Raw genomic sequence first — 19766 nt, 5'->3', positions numbered from 1 at the left:
GTTTGAGTTGCGGGTCTTCCTCTGTTGGGACGCTTTCGTGGAGGCATACTTCACTGGAAGATCATAGAAATGATAGCAATAGTAAGAGCCTATTGCGAATATGAATAGAGTGTTTCGTGGATTAAATCAACATAATCCAAGATCAGGGTAAGAGTTATAGTAATAGAGAAATCAACTGCCAGCATACTGGTATTAATGATGCAACACATATTCATGAAAATTGACCTAGCAGTAGGTCTTACATCATACCATAGAGAAAATGTTGGCAGTTTAGAGGCTCAACTAGAGTACTTTTAAACTATGAATGTTTACAGACAAGAGACCTACGGAACATAGAGATAAAAGGCTAGTCCTTCGAACAAAAGAGTGAAGTAACTAGATGTCTTCTACTGGCGACGGCTACTTGTTGGGCGAATCCTCAGATCCGCTAGTTGACGCATAACTTCTTGAAGGTGTCGATCATGAGTCCTTTGGCGTGCTTGGAGTTCCCTAACTTCAGCTCGGGATGCAGCCAGCTGATGCTGCAGAGCCTCGTTGGTCCTCCTTGTCCTGTCCACGGCTTCTTCGAGTTGGCGGATGCGAACAGTGTTGAGGTTTGAGTTGGCATCCACTTCTACAACTCGACCAATAGCAGCTTGACCTTGCTCAACATTCCTGGCAATCCTTCGGATCATGATGGGCAGAACCCGATCCGCCGATCCTCCTTCGCTTATGTGGTAGAAGCTTCGGTCTCCATTGTAAGGCAAGGGCTGACCCTGCTCCTCGCTCCATCGATGCAAGGATATTGCCCACATAGGAGTGGGGCCCTGAAATGCCGGTCGGGGGTTAGGGTTCGGGGCTTCAGGAGGTTGGTTGTTGACTTCTGGCTCGGAGCTCGAGCTATCCGAGAAGCCTTCAGCATGATAGTCATCCAAAGGAATAGGGTGATCGTCGTCTGACTCCTCTTCGAGCCATCCTCCATTGCCCTGGTTTGGAAAGTACGGATCACCGGGTAGGTGGAAGCCAGCCATGCTATCTACGCGAGAAAGGGGGAAAAGAGGATTAACAGACGTACCATTCTCAGATACTTATAGGAGGAATCATTACTAGTTGACCCAATACTTGCATAGTGCATACCGATTACATGTAACCGAAGCAAGATAGTCCTTCGAATAAGCCACCCTAACTTCAGACCCCCAATCAAACAAGAACAGGGAATGAAGCAAAGGCTGCAGATTCTGAGTCTATAGCGCCCTAATCACATGTAATCGTGGTGTATCCACTTAGCAACTATTGTCCTACTAGTAACGACCCTTTTTGTTAACACATACGTATAATCTAGAGATACAGAATACTCTTATAGTATTCTTATGTTAGCGTTATTGTGGTATTGTTGGTAAGTTTTAGACTTGTTGCAACATCACAACTGAACTTAGGCACATGCTAGTCACCCTCAGGAAAACGTAGTTGATCAGGCTACATCATCCTGAATGTGACTATATGTCTCTAAACCCAATTGTGCTGCCCAACAATCTTAATACTTTCGTTTTGTTCTAGGACGATACTGATTCCTGTGTTTCATAGTGATGTGTGTATATATATACTTAGTTAGATCTTTTAGATACTTAACAATATATATTTTTAGTCATAGTGTTTTAGTCCCGAAGTGTTTATAGTTCGTATATCTTTTATAGGTTGATATACTTGATTCACTATAAACAATGCGCTGATACCAATCTGTCACACCCCAAAACCGATAACAGCGGAATACGTTTTGGGGTGTGACAGAAGAAAAGAAAGGAAGCTTAAAGGAAGAAGTGAGTTAAGTCTGATCGCGAAGAAATGGATTTCGATCACATGATTCGATGATTGGATCTTTGAGCCGCTGCTTAGAGTTATGATAGATTGCTTAGGAATATGAGATAGCATAGTTTTCATTTGAATTTGCATTATAAGGATAACTTTTCCACACCTTGTATAAATAAAATAAATTTTGATTTTTGTCTTATTTATATCTCCTTGCAATGTCATTTGTGGAAATTGATGCTTGTGTGTTTCTATTATAAGCAATATTAAGTGGATGTGATTCTTGGTTATGTTATTTATGGTAGTGTCATGATTTTTCTAAGTAAGGAAAGATTCCCATCGCCCTAGTTTCAATTGGACAGAAGCTTGGAATCACATGATTTGAATCATGTGATGTATGGAAATCTCGATACTTGAAAAATTAAGACTAATTCCTTACTCACACAAGTATGTGAGTTAAGTGAAGGACTAAAGGATCTAGTACGCAATGTTGTGCATTGGTCAAGTCCACCACAAATAACAATAAGATTATTCGTCATGATTTACTAAAGTCTAGTAAATGTGGTTATGCTTACAAGATTAAGTATAATTCTGAATCATTGAAAAGTTTCAATGAATGGCAAAACGAATAATCAATTAGGCAGAAAGATAAAAGTTTCTCCAATCTGAAAAGAGGGGAGAGTACTTGAGTATCATGTTTTATGATCGTCTCATTGATTGTGAAACCATGTCACAATTGATCCTCTAAGGGCACCTTAGTGCACTAGTATGGCTAAGAAGAGGAATCAGAAATTTTTGAAATGGTTAAATCAAAAGGATGAGTCATACTTCGTTCCAAAATCAATTCTTAGAGTGATACTCTAGATTGTGACTTAAGTGACACATCTTAAGAAGTTCTAAAATAATCATCAAATGTGAAGTATTTTTTTTTACTCTTGCCCGTTTGAAATTGGTAAATTGTGATGTCTTGGATAAGACAAAGACCAACTAATACCAATTGCGTGTAGTGTGTATCTTGATAAGAATCTGCACTAACTCTTGAATATTTGTTTGTCAAGAAATGTTTCTTGACAAGAGAATCTTATATGTCAAGAGGTCAGTGGGAGTCTAAATGATCTTGAAAAGTTTCAAGAACTAATCAAGAGTAAAACTATTAGACACTAGCACACGACTTGAGGTTTGTAACCTATCGTGCTGACACGTTCTTGTTTCTGTGTTGTTACAGTAAAGTTACTTATGTGCATGAGTTCTACGAGTTCTCAATAAACTACATAAAGGCAAGCACCTTGTTCAATGAAAGTACACTGACTAGTATAAGTGAGCTCCTAAATAACTTGGAAGCAGTGGTGGGACCCTCGATGGCAAGAAATTAAGAGTGAACAAGTTCTGTCCATAAGAGTTTGGATTTTTCACAAACATTATCTTATGATTATGGTTATGACAAATTCACATGGATAAGAGCACATACACCAAAAAATGTAAGTGTCATAAGGTTTCTCTCCTTCATGAAAATGATTGTGAGGAAACGCTTTCACTAGGAAGATTTTAAGGAGTTAGATGTTGTGTAAATTGCATTCTCAAATTCGATTATGATTACGGTATCCCTCTTCATAGTTTGAATTTTGAGATTTGGCAATTAGTTTAATCATTTAGGACTTATTGCTATAAGTGCTGAAATTATTTAGACTCACATATAAGCTATCTAAGGAAAGGTGTATGATCTTGAAAAGCTTAGATAAAGGCTTATCGAAGCATATCATATTAGAAATATGAACTTTGGAAGTCAATAAGTATTGCTTTCTAGAAGTCCAAATGTTTTCTGAATACGCATCAAAGCTAGTCGGAGCATAAATGTTATGCTGGTATGGATATAATTATCACGTTAGTGGGAGCATGATTATTATTTTAAGTGTTGCATGCTAGCAATATTAATTTTAGAAAACACAAGTTTCACTTTGCAAAGTTGTAGGGGTTGAAAAGTTGTTTTGTTATATAAGGGAGAGAATATTATACTTCGTTTCAAAATCTAAAAGCTTGGATCGAGAAATTTTAATCAAATTTAGTCAAAGGACATATATGAATGTTATGTTGAAAAGATTCAACTTAAAAGGATTCTATATATGGCAATATTATAGCAAGGAACTGGTAAATTATCACGTTTTTCGTCCCATACGCTTCGGGTATAAGATCGATTGCATATGCTGTAATATTCGACCGTTCTAAAATTTTACAAATGCCTAGGGCATTAAGAGGGAAAAGGGACTAGAACCGGTTTGACTAAAATAATTGAACAACTGTCAATGACAATCTAAGGTTCGCTAAGGATTGGTCGTTTGTGAGCAGTTGGAAGTATAATAATGAATGGACCATATCGACATTATTATGAATGGATAAGACTCTATTCATAATAAGTTGTCATATGGAAAATATGGAAATGTTTCCATATTGGGAGTTGGACGTTAAGAGTTTATGTCTAGATTAGAAACTTTTATGCAAGAAGGATGTTCAAAGGAATATACTTTGAATGTGAGACTTCACATCTATGGAATTGTCTTGTAACAATCCTACATAGAGCACTTTGTAATTTCATTCGCAAAGTCTTGGTGACTTTTGTGTAATAAGATTACAAAAGGAAAATTGCATAGAATGTTAGAATCTAACATATTCTAGTAGTGGCGATAATTTTGTGTTCATACACTAACGATAAGGATTAGTAGTTGTGAAATGAGTATCATTGGAAATGTTTTTCAATTGAACTATTTCACAAAGTATGGACCATAGGAAAACAGACTGTGCATGCTTGGAGCATGGGACAACTATTGTTATAATTCAAGTAATAAGTTGATTATCCGAAATATTATACAATGAATAACGTGTAATAAATATGGTGACTAAATAAAATGAGTTTTATTTATACTCAAAAGTTTGGGGCCATATTGGATTCGATTATTATTGTTTTTCACTTTGCATGTTTTGACTTCCAGAATAACTAGGTTATTCAAACCATCCAAAGTCGATAAATACTTTGGAAGTATGTATTGAAGCTAGACTACCATGAATCCATCTGTAGATTGTCTAAAGTATGGATGGTCTACAGATGCAACAATATGAAATAAAACACTAGAATTGTGTAAAACATGTAAGAGAAATTAAAAATACATATGGATGGTCTACATCTGTATCTAATAATACACATGGATGGTCTCCTGTCAAAATCTTCATCTAAATATGGAAGAACTTTATCAAAATATGATTGTTACATAAAGATAAAATACACAACCATCGGGTAATTTCGATTGAGATTAAAGCTTTAAAACAAAAAGGAAAATTAGAACATACCTAAAGGGTCTACTTAAAACATTCGATTTGACTCTTTTTCTTCAAAACATAAATTAGAAAGAATATGTCTTTCCTTGGGGCCATCTAGCCTTAATGTTTTTTCACTATTGTCATTTTCCAAAAAACTTTCTTCACCATCATCCTCTTCAAGTCTACCTTTGTCATGTTTTGTTTATGTTTCTTCCTACCAAAACATACATAGAAATACTAATGAAACCCAAGTATACAAAATTAAAATGAATTTTGAAAAGCTTACCATTTTCTCCAGCAAATGACATATTTTCCCCCTGCATCAAACACCAACACAATTATCTGAAATCAAAAGTCCGAGGGTTAAATGTTTAAAGGGTAATAATATTCTCTTTCATGCTTCTCATATGCTAATAATTGTTTCACATTTTAAAAGTGAGAACCAAATGTTTTATTAATTGGAGTCTTGTTATCAAAGAAAAAAGTCATCAAAACAATATTATGCATGATATAACGAAACGAAAACCAGATCTAACGATATTATGCATGATCTAATGAAACGAAAACTAGATCTGGTAATTAGTTGATTACCTTCACTTGATTTGATGACCTGGAAACATCATCAGTGCTGTCATGGCTATTTATTCCTTGTTTATGTCCAATTAGTTCATGATCAATGTGACGCCTCTATGAAATGGTTTTTATGTAAAGGTCAAATGCTTCAACAACTTTAAGCCCCTCACGCAATAAAGTCGGGGGTTTCATTGAATTAAAAGTATAATTAATGTCAAAATGCATAAATTATCGCATATATAAGAAAAAAATGGACATTTGATTGTTGAAGCCCCTCACGAAAGAATTTTCTGGTTTTATAAAATCTATTTAACGATTTTGATTATTATGTAATATCGGCCTTTGACATTTGATTGTTGAAGAGCCACAACTTTCATGTCATTTCTCCACATCTTTTAACCTTCAATAGGATAAAAATAATGAAAACCTTTTTGAGAAATCCCTATTTAACCATCTTGATTTTGCCAGTGTTTAAAGACAAAGTAGAAGAAAAAAGAAAGTTTAAATCATGATACTTACTTGGACTTTGCGGTAAAAAGGAACAAGTGGGAGAAGGAAGTTAGGTGTCGATAATGATTCCACAGATGAATAAAAAAAACCCAAAATCATAACATTATGAAATCATGTTTGGTGTCACATGTTAGTATCATAATCTAAAGATGGTTTTACTTAAATTCAATGAATAATTATAACAACTTAACTTTATTCAGTAAAACCTCAATAGTTCCTTTATAGAGGCTATATCCAAGAGCTTATGATCAAATTGGGAGATGGATCCAACCCATGACCTTTTGGTAAGTTTCTCCTACTAACCTTCAGGACTTGGGTTTGGTTATCAAAAATATCAAATATCAAAAAATTTGAAGAACTAAGAAATAAGCACTAAAAAATAAAAAATAGAATTTACCTCAAAAGATTTCGTTTTGTGGTCCGTGGAAGACTCTTGGTAAATATTTCAACATACTAAGAAAAAGATGACACATGTAAGACTCGTATGTGATTAGTGGCAACCTTGTCTCAAACAAAATGAAAATCGATCTCAATATGCTTTGTTTGTTGATGTTGAACCAGGTTAGCAGACATGTACACTACACTCACATTGTCAAAATAAACAATGCTAGCCCGATGTGGAGAGTAGTGTAGTTCAAGAAGAAAATTGTGAACCCAACAAGTTTCTGCAACGGAATTGGCAACACCTCGATACTCTGCTTCTGCACTAGACCGAGAGACAGTATTTTGACGTTTTTGATGATAAAATCAACAAGTTGTATCCCAATAAGTGTAACATCCTTTTTCGAAAAGTCCTTATTTCAGTATTTTGGACAATAAATGGATCAAGTGAAGGCCTTGGGTTTCAAGGAATTGGGTTTAGACCCCATTGGATGTGGATAATATTGGTTATGTGACCCAAACTCTTAGTTTATGTTTTAGAGTCATAGGGTAAAATGGGAAAAACAATGTTTCAGACTTCTTTCATGAATTAAGAGTTTTAGTTCGATATGTGTTGGGTCAAAAGTAATTAGATAGGATTATGGGGCTCTTCAATACATTTTCGTGCATATAAAGAACGTCGAAAACAAAGTTGAAACGAAGAAGTTATAGTTGTTTGAAGTTAAGCTAGAAAAGAAAGTATGGAAGTACATTGGTCGTACACTGGGTAGTATGATGTGCGTACTAGGCTGATGGGACACGTTTTTAGGGTATTATGTCGGGTGTAACTTTTGGTATATTAGGCGTACCGCCACAATGTTAAAACCCTAATTCCATAGTTTTGAGCCCTATTTAATGCCTCTAACCCCTTAGGGGTGCTTCCTATCATGAACCTCCACTCTCCTGAGCCTCTAACTCGAAACCCTAGCCTCCTCTAACTTATTTTGATCCTTGACATCATTTATGAGCTTAATTCTCCATTAGAAGGTGAGATCTTGAAGAACAAGCTGGTCACAAAGTGTATAGAAGAAGGATTCATGCATAGATCTACCAAAATTACATCATTTTTGGACCTTTACATGTAAAAAGATTCAAACTTTCTCATTATTTTCATAGATCTTTTTAATTTTCATAGTTGTCACTTTAGTGCATAAAGTTTATATCTTGAAAGTTTGTGACCTTGTTATTGGTAAAGTTGGAAACCTTATCCATCTAAACATCATATTGATTCAGATTCGAAGGTTGGAGACTTGGAATCAATGTATTAAGTTGAGAAAGACACAGTTTTGGTCACTTTGAGACTTAAACTAGATCTTGGTTGTTTGGACCATCCTAATGGATAAAGTTGGAAACTTTATCCATTATGAAGCTATTAGGAACCATAAAAATGTAATCTTGGTTCTCCTATCCCATCCATACAAGAGTTATGATGTCTTAATGGATTATTAAATTAAGGTTTTAGCTTTTGGACCTTTTCTAGCCATGGAAAGTCCTAAAGGTGGAAACGTTATGAGTTAGAACGATGTTTTGGGTCTAGATCTGAATTTTGATGAAAGATCTTTAAGGAATAAGCAATTAATAAGAAGATTTGGACCTAAGCGGAGTACATTGGGGTACCAAATGGTACACTTCACATATGAGGTCAGAGTCCCATGTTTTTGGCTAAGTCGCTACTACGCTCTACATAGAGACTAAGTACGTGGGGCATACTCGGTCAGTTTGACCTTCTTTGACTTTTTGGCAGACTTTGACCTGTGACCAAGGGTTTGACCAGCTTGACTTAGGGGTATTTTGGGTATTTTGAGTTGTAGTTTGAGTTTAGGTCACTATTTGTTGTACATGTGACTTGTAGAGTTAGCATTTGGAGCAGTGTTCTTTTCTTCTATTTTTTCAGATTGCAAGGTGAGTTTTCCTCACTGTACTTGTGGATCAAAGGCATCAATGTTGGCCCAGTATATTATGTATTCTGGTTTAGAATGTTGCTATGTTGTAGTGATCTGTTAAGATTTGCATGTTTATCTTTTTGTTGGTATGTGTTTTATCCATTATACATGTCGATGTAGTGTGGTTGGGTTGAGACTGTACTACTTTATGGTACCAGTCAACAAACTCGGGCAATCCAACCAGAAGGTTATGGGTTAGGGTTAATCTAACCGGGAGGTTGTGGACCCAATATGCAATATGTATAGCAATCTAACTAAAAGGTTGTGGGCCAGGGGTAATCCAACTGGGAGGGTGTGGACCTAGTATGCAATATGTACGGCAATCCAATCAGAAGGTTATGAGCCAGGGGCAGTCCAATAGGAAGGTTGTGGCCCAGGGGTAATCGAACCGGGAGGTTGTGGACCTAGTATGTATTATTTGTATATGTTCTAGTGTGTGGTATTTGGGGATACTCACTAAGCTTTGGCTTACAGTTTAAGTTTTATGTTTCAGGTACGTCAGATGATTGGGGCAAGGTGAAGGCTTAGGATACTCTGATTTGTGATTTTGACTTTTGGAAACTAAGTTTTGTAAACATTTATGCTTTATAGTTTGGTTTTGAAAAGTGAAAATTTTACCTTGATTTTCGAGATGTTACAAGTTGGTATCAGAGCCTTGGTTTGATAGAATTAGATGAGCATTCGTGTGAATCCAGACTCAACTTAAGGATCTGTAAAATTTTTCAAAATTGTTTTCAAAGGTAACCAAAGAAGGATGAGATGTGTACGATTAGCCAAAGAAAGAAAGTGTACCTCAAGATACCTACACTGTTATTGCTTATGATGATTATTATAGAATTGTATGCTAGTTATAGGGTAGGAATCTTCAAGAATTGCATGATCGAATTTCCTGAATTATGATGCCTTATTTCCTATAGAGATTTTATGCTCAAATGTTTTTTGTTTGATGTTTACTAGGACCCTTTCAAGTGTGAATTAACTACTAAATGAATACGTTAAATCACTTGCTATATAGGTTAAATAATCTTAGAGTGGAGGATTTGACTCTATTGCGCAACTCTTGTTTGAGTCCATACGTTGTAGGGTTGAGTCTATTAATATAAGATTATTTAAGTTATGTTGTATGTGATTGTATTCACGAAGTAGTTAACTGAAACTAATGAGTGTCTTTCGGTAGTTGATGGCAGGGTGAGGTGAGGATCCTAGGATAGCCTAGAGAGTGTATAGTACTCATGGTGAGTTGTTTAGCGTATTTTGGTAGTATCATTATGAGGAGGTAACTTAGAGGATTCAGGATGATTCTTGAGGAAAGCATGGATAAGTGTGGAAGGTAGTATTGTCTTTCGGTAGTTGATGGCAGGGTGAGGTGAGGATCCTAGGATAGCCTAGAGAGTGTATAGTACTCATGGTGAGTTGTTTAGCGTATTTTGGTAGTATCATTATGAGGAGGTAACTTAGAGGATTCAGGATGATTCTTGAGGAAAGCATGGATAAGTGTGGAAGGTAGTATTGGGCCCATACTACTAGAAGCATATGATCCATACTCGAATCAAGGAAAGTCACGAGGATTCTTAGGAGCTGGTTGAAGGTAGACGACATTGTTGGTACCATGATTTATGATGGTGTTTTTCTATCTATCGATCTTTTGGTTATGGTTGTTTAGGCTGAGGATGAGTTTGGTGATTGTTTGAGCTTTAGTGGCTATATCAGTTTGGGTTTGAATGATGCATACCTAGGTGAGTTAGTTGATTTTGAGGTCTCGAGGGCCTTACTCGACAATAGTGCCAGTTGAGTCACGGGACTGAAGAATGAAGCGATTGTTATGATCGGCTTGAGGATTCTAGCCGGAGGTTGAGTGATTGGCTAACATATTGGAATGTAACTATCTTCGACAGAGGCTATTTTCTTCCAACTTCCGTGTTCAGAGGAGAGAGAGAGAGAGAGAGAGAGAGAGAGAGAGTATACATGTGATTTTATAGTTGGTATGTAGACCCAACATGGGGGTATATGGCTATAGTTTTTGGCGGCAGTATGGCGGTGTGGGAATACATAAGAGGATCCTTATGGTATGGTTGCTTTGAGGTGAGGAAAAGGGTATGCTTCTTGGGATATAGGCAGGTCAAGTTGCATATTAGCGTATTTTGGTAGTATCATTATGAGGAGGTAACTTAGAGGATTCAGGATGATTCTTGAGGAAAGCATGGATAAGTGTGGAAGGTAGTATTGGGCCCATACTACTAGAAGCATATGATCCATACTCGAATCAAGGAAAGTCACGAGGATTCTTAGGAGCTGGTTGAAGGTAGACGACATTGTTGGTACCATGATTTATGATGGTGTTTTTCTATCTATCGATCTTTTGGTTGTGGTTGTTTAGGCTGAGGATGAGTTTGGTGATTGTTTGAGCTTTAGTGGCTATATCAGTTTGGGTTTGAATGATGCATACCTAGGTGAGTTAGTTGATTTTGAGGTCTCGAGGGCCTTACTCGACAATAGTGCCAGTTGAGTCACGGGACTGAAGAATGAAGTGATTGTTATGATCGGCTTGAGGATTCTAGCCGGAGGTTGAGTGATTGGCTAACATATTGGAATGTAACTATCTTCGACAGAGGCTATTTTCTTCCAACTTCCGTGTTCAGAGGAGAGAGAGAGAGAGAGAGAGAGAGAGAGAGAGAGAGAGTATACATGTGATTTTATAGTTGGTATGTAGACCCAACATGGGGGTATATGGCTATAGTTTTTGGCGGCAGTATGGCGGTGTGGGAATACATAAGAGGATCCTTATGGTATGGTTGCTTTGAGGTGAGGAAAAGGGTATGCTTCTTGGGATATAGGCAGGTCAGGTGCTACCTGATGGTTTCAGGCGATCAGGGAAGTGAATCGAGAGCGAAAACTTTTGTTGTATCTGACATATCCCGACTAGGAGAATGATGCCTTTTTATATTTATGAATGATTCTTGCGATGAATTGATGGTTGGGGTTTGCAGGCGAGGAGTGTAGTGATCCATTTTTTTTCTAAATAGGAAGTTGGTGTTTTCACTTGTGCATCTGCATGGAATTCTTGATGTTAGAGGTATCCATGATTGGGGAGTTCCCGAGGTTTCCATCTGAGATTTGGAATCTCTTTGAGTTTTCTTGGTATTTATCTAGATGATCATCTTGCATTGTGTTATATATCCCGAGAATCAGGAATGTTATGCATCTAGGTAAGCCAGTTTGATTTTTGGTCTGTTTGCAACGTCAGTTAGTGGTGGTTCGAACCCTAAGTGGGGGAGAGCTGGATATTCTGTTTTGAGGATCAGCGATCAGTTCGAATTATGGTTTCAAAAGATTGGGACATAGGGATTTTCGTTTTGGTTATGCGAGACTTTGGTTCAGGTTTTGGTCAAGATGGGGTGCAGAGCAAGTTGCCATCAGATGTATGTGCTAAGGAATGCAAGAGTCGTCTTCACAGAAAGAAACTATTGGACAAGGAGATCGTTGTAGCCAGGGGCTCCTTTGGGAATGTCGAGGAATACGTCAAGAGGCGGTTGGGTCGCTCAGGTTGAGTATCGATTATTGAGGGATTTGCATGCTTGTTGTGTAGATTGATATCTATAGTCTAGGTTGGGCAGTTGTGGATCAATCAATCAGCGTATTTTGGTAGTATCATTATGAGGAGGTAACTTAGAGGATTCAGGATGATTCTTGAGGAAAGCATGGATAAGTGTGGAAGGTAGTATTGGGCCCATACTACTAGAAGCATATGATCCATACTCAAATCAAGGAAAGTCACGAGGATTCTTAGGAGCTGGTTGAAGGTAGACGACATTGTTGGTACCATGATTTATGATGGTGTTTTTCTATCTATCGATATTTTGGTTATGGTTGTTTAGGCTGAGGATGAGTTTGGTGATTTTTTGAGCTTTAGTGGCTATATCAGTTTGGTATGTTTAGTCCCTCATGGGATTTGTCCAGTAGTGTATTGGATCAATGAATTAGTTGTCAATGTACTCTCGATCTTTGGTCTTTTCATTCTTTTTCAATAGTAGAGGTTCTTTGGAAATTTAGAGTTGTATCAGTTAGAGTTTAATGGTGCGTCAACCTATTGTCAAAATTTGTACATTATATATTTTGGTTTCTGGGTATGGGTACCCTCAATGGTTGGTTGTGAAATTATTATTTTTAGTAGGATCGAGTTTGGTAGATGTTCTTGGTTATTGGAAGTTTCAATATCGAGGCAACATTGTGAAGTTCTTCAGGTTTGGCTTGGGATCTGTGCAAAATCCAATTTTGGCATGTCTTGTCGGTAGGGTTTGTATATGGATTGATCCGACCAGATTTTGACAGCATTTCTAATGGATTTGGAAGTTTTATCGAGGTATTTTCATATTGGTGGGATCTATTTGGTTTCAATCAAGGTGTGAGATCATAGTCTTCAACCATTCTGAGGATGTTTTTGTTAGCGGTTGAGGTTCGTCATTTCGGTTACATCTGATGATACTACACCCAGTGGGTAAGGGTTGTGAGGAAGAAGGAGTGTAGTAGATCTAGGGTTGGTTATGTGTTTTCCCTTGGGGATATGTGTAGGTTAAATAAGGTAGCATGATAACACGTGGATTGAGTTGTTGACATGGAGTGGAGGTTGTTGAAGGAGTTGACTCAGAGATAGGAGTTATCGACAATGAAGGTGCAAGAGAGGTTGAGGATGTCAGAGTGGTAGGGTTGGGTTCCGATGAGTGAAGAATGGTGATGGATGGAGTCTCATCGAAAATAGAGTGATGAGTAAGTGGGGAGGTTTTGTGAGGAACACCTCCCTCAAATGACTTTGATTGAAAGGTGAAGATTGTATGGAATCGCTAGAGTCAAGAAAAGAGTATGATGGTGCAACATTTGGGGTCATTAATCCAAATGGGAAAACGGTTTTGTCAAAGACTAGATGACGAGGTATGATAATTTCTTGAATATCCAAATTGAGACATTTATAACATTTTTGATTGGAAGGATACCCAAGAAAAACATATGGTGTAGATCTTGGTGAATGTTTATGAGGGGTAACAATATAAGGAATGCAAAGACATCTAAAAACGCAAAGACATCTAAAAACGCAAAGGTGAGAGTATGATGGTTGTTTTTGAAAGAGTTTATGGTATGGAGAGTCATTTTGGATAGTAGTTGTAGGAAGGATATTGAGTAAGTGGGTGGCCATCTGAAGAGCTTCAACCCAATAAGTTGGAGGCAGATGAGCCTGAAACAAAAGAGTATGAATGACATTATTAATGGTGAGAAACATGCGTTTGTATTTACCATTTTGTTGAGACGTGTAAGGACACGAAAAACACATTTGAATTCCATTTTAATAGCACAACTGATGAACATGATGGTTGTCATATTCACCCCCATTGTCGCATTGAAAGATTTTAACGTCAGTTTAAAATTGATTTTTGACAAATGAACGAAAGTGCATTAATTTAGAAAACACTTCATATTTGGCACGTAAGGTATATACCTACAAAAATGAGGAAACCCATCCAAAAAATGGCATAATATTTAATACCACTAATACTCTCAATCGGAGAGGTCCAAACATCATAGTGCACGATTTTAAAAGGAAAATGAGGAACATAATTTTACAAACTAAATGGCAACTTAACGTGTTTCCCAAGTTGAAAAGCATGACGTAAGATAGAGTCTTTATAGAAAAAAAAGAATTAGAATGGTTATCAACTAGTTGCTTGTGTGAAGACCAGGGTAATCAAGACGCTGATGCCAAATGGACTGAGCAACAGAAGCAAAAAACTTGATGAGTAGGAGTGGTGACGGGATAAAGGTCATTGGTGTTGTCACATCGCATTGGAGTTTGTTTTGTCTGATAGTCTGACACATGAAAACAAAACGGGTCAAATTCAATAGAGCCCATATTTTGACGAGTAAATTGACGAACTAAAATGAGATTTTTAATTATATGATGGGTAATCAAAACATTTTAAAGATTACGGATGCATTAAGGGGTGTAACAGGTATGGTTGACCCATCACCAACTAAAACCGACGATAAATAATTACTATTATTATCTAAAAAAACTTGAGTATACCTTGCATCGGAATGAAGATGGGACATAGTGCATGTGTTCATGTATCATCCGCTTTGTCCTGGGTTGTTTAATGTCATAGAGTTCAACATTTGCGAGATTGTGGTAGCCTCGGCAGGGACGTTAGTAGGCCATTGGGTTGAGAAACTTGAAAAACTTGTTGTGGTGGAGTTGGGATGCTGTTAGAGTGCTGAAAAATTGATGACCCACCTGTTGTTGGACATGCTGCTGTTGTGGCCCATTATGAGGTGTTGGTAAAAGGCTTTGTTGTTGCGATGGACCAATATCATATGGTACCTAATACCAGCCAAAAACCCAAGCACCCCCACCTCGTTGAAAATTGTTGATAGTGTGGATTTGTCTTCCGCCACCTTGAAAATTACCACCACTATCGCCATGACCTGTGGAATTGTTCCTTCCTCCAATTCGACCTCCTACACAACCTCCATGCTGATTGCGGCCCCCTTTACCACCACGACAACCTCCTCGAAAGTTATAGTTGTTTTTGTAGTTGCTATTGTGAGTCTCGTTAGTGGCAATAACAGTCAGCGATGACAGGTTGTCGGAGTGATTTTGAGTCGACAATTGGGCTTAATTTTGTTTTATCTAGAGTTTTTCTTTTGTAAGGATTGATTGAGTATCCCAAAACGTAGAAAGAGGATGTCGAAGGCTGATGGATGTAGCAATATATCGAAATTTTGGAGGTAACCCATTTAGAGTGTATGCTACAAGATTTTCCCCTGGTACTTTATCATCCATGTTATCAAGAAAGTCTGCAAGATTTTTGATACGATTGCAGTATTCGGTAATAGTAAAATTACCCATACTTATGTTACGGAGTTCATTATCTATCTGGATAATTTTGTTGACTTTGTTATCTTGAAAAACCTTCTCGATGTTTCGCCAAACTTCATATGTAATAACCTTTTTCTTAAAGATCATTTGAAGAAGAGACGTGGAGAGAGTAGAATGCAACCATGACTTGACAATGGAATCCAATCTATCCCATTCACTCACTATTATCAGAAGAAGTAACATGTTTTTTTCTTGGAGGCTCTAAGTGATTGACAACTACATAGCCTATACAGTGAGTCTCAAATAACTCCCGCCATATGTCATAATTTATCTTGTTCGGATCGAGAACCAATGCATGTTTGATTTTATCGTCGTAGAAGGCTTGTCAGAAACAATAGAAGTAGATTGAGACTTTGGAGATCCTGTCATGATAATCGACAGATAAAAGTCAAGAAGAGAATGAGTGATGAGATGTGGGTCGACGATAAAAGAGCCGTCAACTTAGAAGTAAGGTTTAGAAAGAACACGGTTTGAGCTTTGATACCATGAAATCTTAATATTTTCCCGTGATCTCATTCCATTCAAGATGGATAAATATATACAAAATACATATGAAATGGGCCCGGATATAATGGGCTAATATAAACTGGGCTATCTATACATGAATACAAATAATAATGATCCACTAACAAGTTCAATTGAAAGTCACCTCGACCTTTTTCTTTTAAGCGGTGAGATGCTTGTAAAGCTTGGTCATATATATATATATATATATATATATATATATATATATATATATATATATATATATATATATATATATATATATATATCGCTTCTAAATGCAAGACACATCATTAGATATTATTATTTTATTAAAAATGTAGTATATCAAGTGGTTTTTAATATTTAAATATAATTATTTGATTAAAATATTAATATATTACTTGGAAAGCCTTTCATAATTTGGATGAAGTCCAAATGACAATTAATTTTTGTTAAGATCAACTCCAATGGGACCCTAAAAAAAATACTATTTTAGTGTTAGTTTTTTTTCTTTATCATTCCAACCTCTAAAATACACCATTTTAGTGTGTAGGATACACTCAAACACCAAATAAGAATGTCAAAATGTTTGACCTCTAACATACACCATTTTAGCATGTGGTTGGATTGGTTACATCATTTTAGTGTTTAAAACTCATCATTTTTGTGTTTTATCATTGGAGTTGGCCTAAGTAGCATTGCAAAGAAGTTTTGAATGACCTGATGTGAAAGTAAAGTGTGACAAGTTCCATTCCCTTACTTAACATGCCATTTTATAGTTCAATAGTTTAGAATGAAAAAAAAAAATTCAGGGATCATTTAAAATAAAAAAACTGAAGTTTTAGGGCTTTGATGACAATAAACGTTTTAACTTGCTATATATTGAATATATAACTTAGTTTGTTTATGTGTTATGTACAAGCTTATTCGAAAACTGATTAAATATTAACTATGTTTTAGTATTCTTCAACATTAATGAAACATCAAAGAAACAATGAGACTTTGGTCTAGCGGTAAGGAGTGACACTTTTAAATAAGAGGTAATGGATATGAGTCTTTTTAGATAAGTTATATTCAGGATTAGGTTAGTTTGTCGTTTAAAAAAACACAAATTAAAATGAAGTTTATGATCATTTTGTCTCCATTTAGTTATACAAGAATGTGGTGTTTTATGAAAACATATCTAAAAAAAAAAGAAATTTTAAAAGTTGTTTAGTTAACAATTTTTTTCCAAATATTTTTAAGAAAATGAAAAAGTTTCACTTTCAAAAATTACCTAAAAACTTGAAATTTTTTGAAAACCCAATAAATTTGTTTTTCACTTTCTACCATAGCCATCCATCCACTCACCCCTACTGCAGTGGAGGAGTTATGAATTTCAGAATTTTGATATGAGGATACAAAAATTGTAAAAGATTCAAAATAGTAAATGCAAAGAGTTTCTTAATATTCAAAGTTGTAAATTGAAAAAAAAAGCACAATTTAAGAAGTTATAATTAAATATGGCTTTTCGTTATGTCTTGAAATCGATCAATGGTATCTTCAACAAAAACTTATAGAAAAACATCATTCTTAATAAAAATGATTACACAATCATTTAAAACTTCATCACCCATTTACAGCCAAAATATTAGAGTGTCCATTAAAAATCTAATAATGTCATAGTTATGAAATTTAATTTAATAATGTGAATAGTTTATAACCTATCAAAGTAATGTCCGAGTAATGGTTATTACTTTATAATATTTAATATGTAATATTAAAAATTCTTACAAGATTTGCAAATCCAACCATGGATAATGCATTAGATTAGGGTCGTAAACGAATCGACCGAACACCAACAAGGACTTGTTTATGTTCGTTCGTTTAGGTTAGTTTAACAAACGAACAAACACGAATGGATAAACGAACGAGTTGTTCATGTTTGTTTGTTTAACAAATTAATTTGTTCATGTTCGTTCGTTTATTTTCATAAATATGCCAAACGAACATAAACAAACGAACATAAACGAATAAAGATAAACAAACACAATTAAACATATATGAGCATATAATACAGTGATGTAATAAAAAACAATTGAACATATATGAACATGGATAAACTTAAACAACCGAACATAAACAGACAACATAAACAAATGTTCACGAACATAAACGAAAGAATGAGACCACTGTTCATGTTCGTTAGTTTAACTAAACAAAGGAGAATTTGTGTTCATGTCCGTTCATTTATTAAATAAACAAACATCAATGAAATTCTCTCCCAATAGTTCATGAATGGTTCGCCGATTATTCGGTTCGTTTACATCCCTAAACTAGATTCATTATATACACATAAAACACCATGGATTCTCAAATCAAATCACTAAATTCGAATTCTATGATCTATGGTTAAGAACAATACCAAACTATTTGTTAGTTGTAGTTTGAAATAGATCTAGGAATGGATTTAGCATCTAAAACTCATATGAACACCACAGATGAAAAGGAAACTCAAATTACAACAATCACATAAACCCTATAGCGAAATTTGTTAAGAAAGAAAGAAGATAGCTTCCAAAGCTAGATTATTGATGGAATCAAGCAACGCTTAAACAAATAGATTTAACCTACATACTTCAAGGGTTTTAGAAGAGAAAAATATGTATAGAGAGAGGATGATTTGTTGACCATGTAAATGAGGGAGGAAGGAGAGAGTGAATTCAAATATCTCACAACATGACAACTTGAAAAATATAGTCCCTCTTTATTAAACCTTTACTTATTTGGTCTCATATGAACGAGTAAATTACACAAATGGTTCCTATGGTTTGGGGTAATTTGTGCGTTTGGTCCCTAACTTATTTTCTTAACTCGGAAGGTCCCTAATGTTTGTTTTTGTTACGTGCTTGGTTCCTACTATTTGTTTTGTTACACACTTGGTCTCTGTCTTACCTAAAAATACTATTATTTAAATATGGGAAAATTGTGGGGTAGGTAAGGTAAGGTGAGGGGGTGGGGTTAGTGGTATGTTTATTTAAATATATTAGAAAATCAAGGGCAAAATAGTTTTTTTTAAGTAAGACAAGGACCAAGAACGTAACAAAAACAAACAGTAGGAACCTTCTGAGTTAAAAAAATAAATTAGGGACCAAATGCGGAAATTACTCTAAACTGTAGAGACCATTCGTGTAATTTAAACCATATGAACTAGAAATCTCACCTACCACCGTCTAAATTCCTTTAAAACCCTTGGTTGCCATTAGTTTACTCCCTTCGTCCCAATATTATTGTCCATAGACAAAAAAACACACAGATTAAGAAAAACATTAATTACCACTAACTTTATATAATAAAAAGACAGTTTTGTCGTTACTTTGCATTTAATGTTTCATTAAATGCTTAGTTGGTTAAGTAATAATGAGAGGGTATTTTGGTAAAAATGTTATTTATTTTTAGAAGTGGACTATTATTTTGGGACAAACCAAAAATGAAAGATGAACTATAATTTTGGGATGGATGGAGTAATATTTATCTTTTTTCTCCCTAAATGAGTAAGTCAAATGATTAAACAATAATTAATTTTCATAATTTAAATAATATCATATTTTTATCCACTTAAATCACCAAATAATTACATGAGTCTTCTTATTCAAAGTTTTATCTGTCAAAACATTATAATTAATATTTTCGCATTATAAATTTAATAATAATAAAATTTTAAAATTTCTTTTTTTATTTTTTCTTAAAAAGCTCGCTAACTGCCTCAAATTTAAAGTAATAAAAGTTCGTTGCACTTAGAATACCCAAAAAATAAATAAATAAATAAATAACTT

The sequence above is a fragment of the Lactuca serriola genome, chromosome 5 (assembly GCF_051521515.1).
Source record: "Lactuca serriola cultivar US96UC23 chromosome 5, Lser_US96UC23_V15, whole genome shotgun sequence".
NCBI classification, from domain to species: Eukaryota; Viridiplantae; Streptophyta; class Magnoliopsida; order Asterales; family Asteraceae; genus Lactuca; species Lactuca serriola.
Note: the sequence above shows the minus strand (reverse complement) of the source record.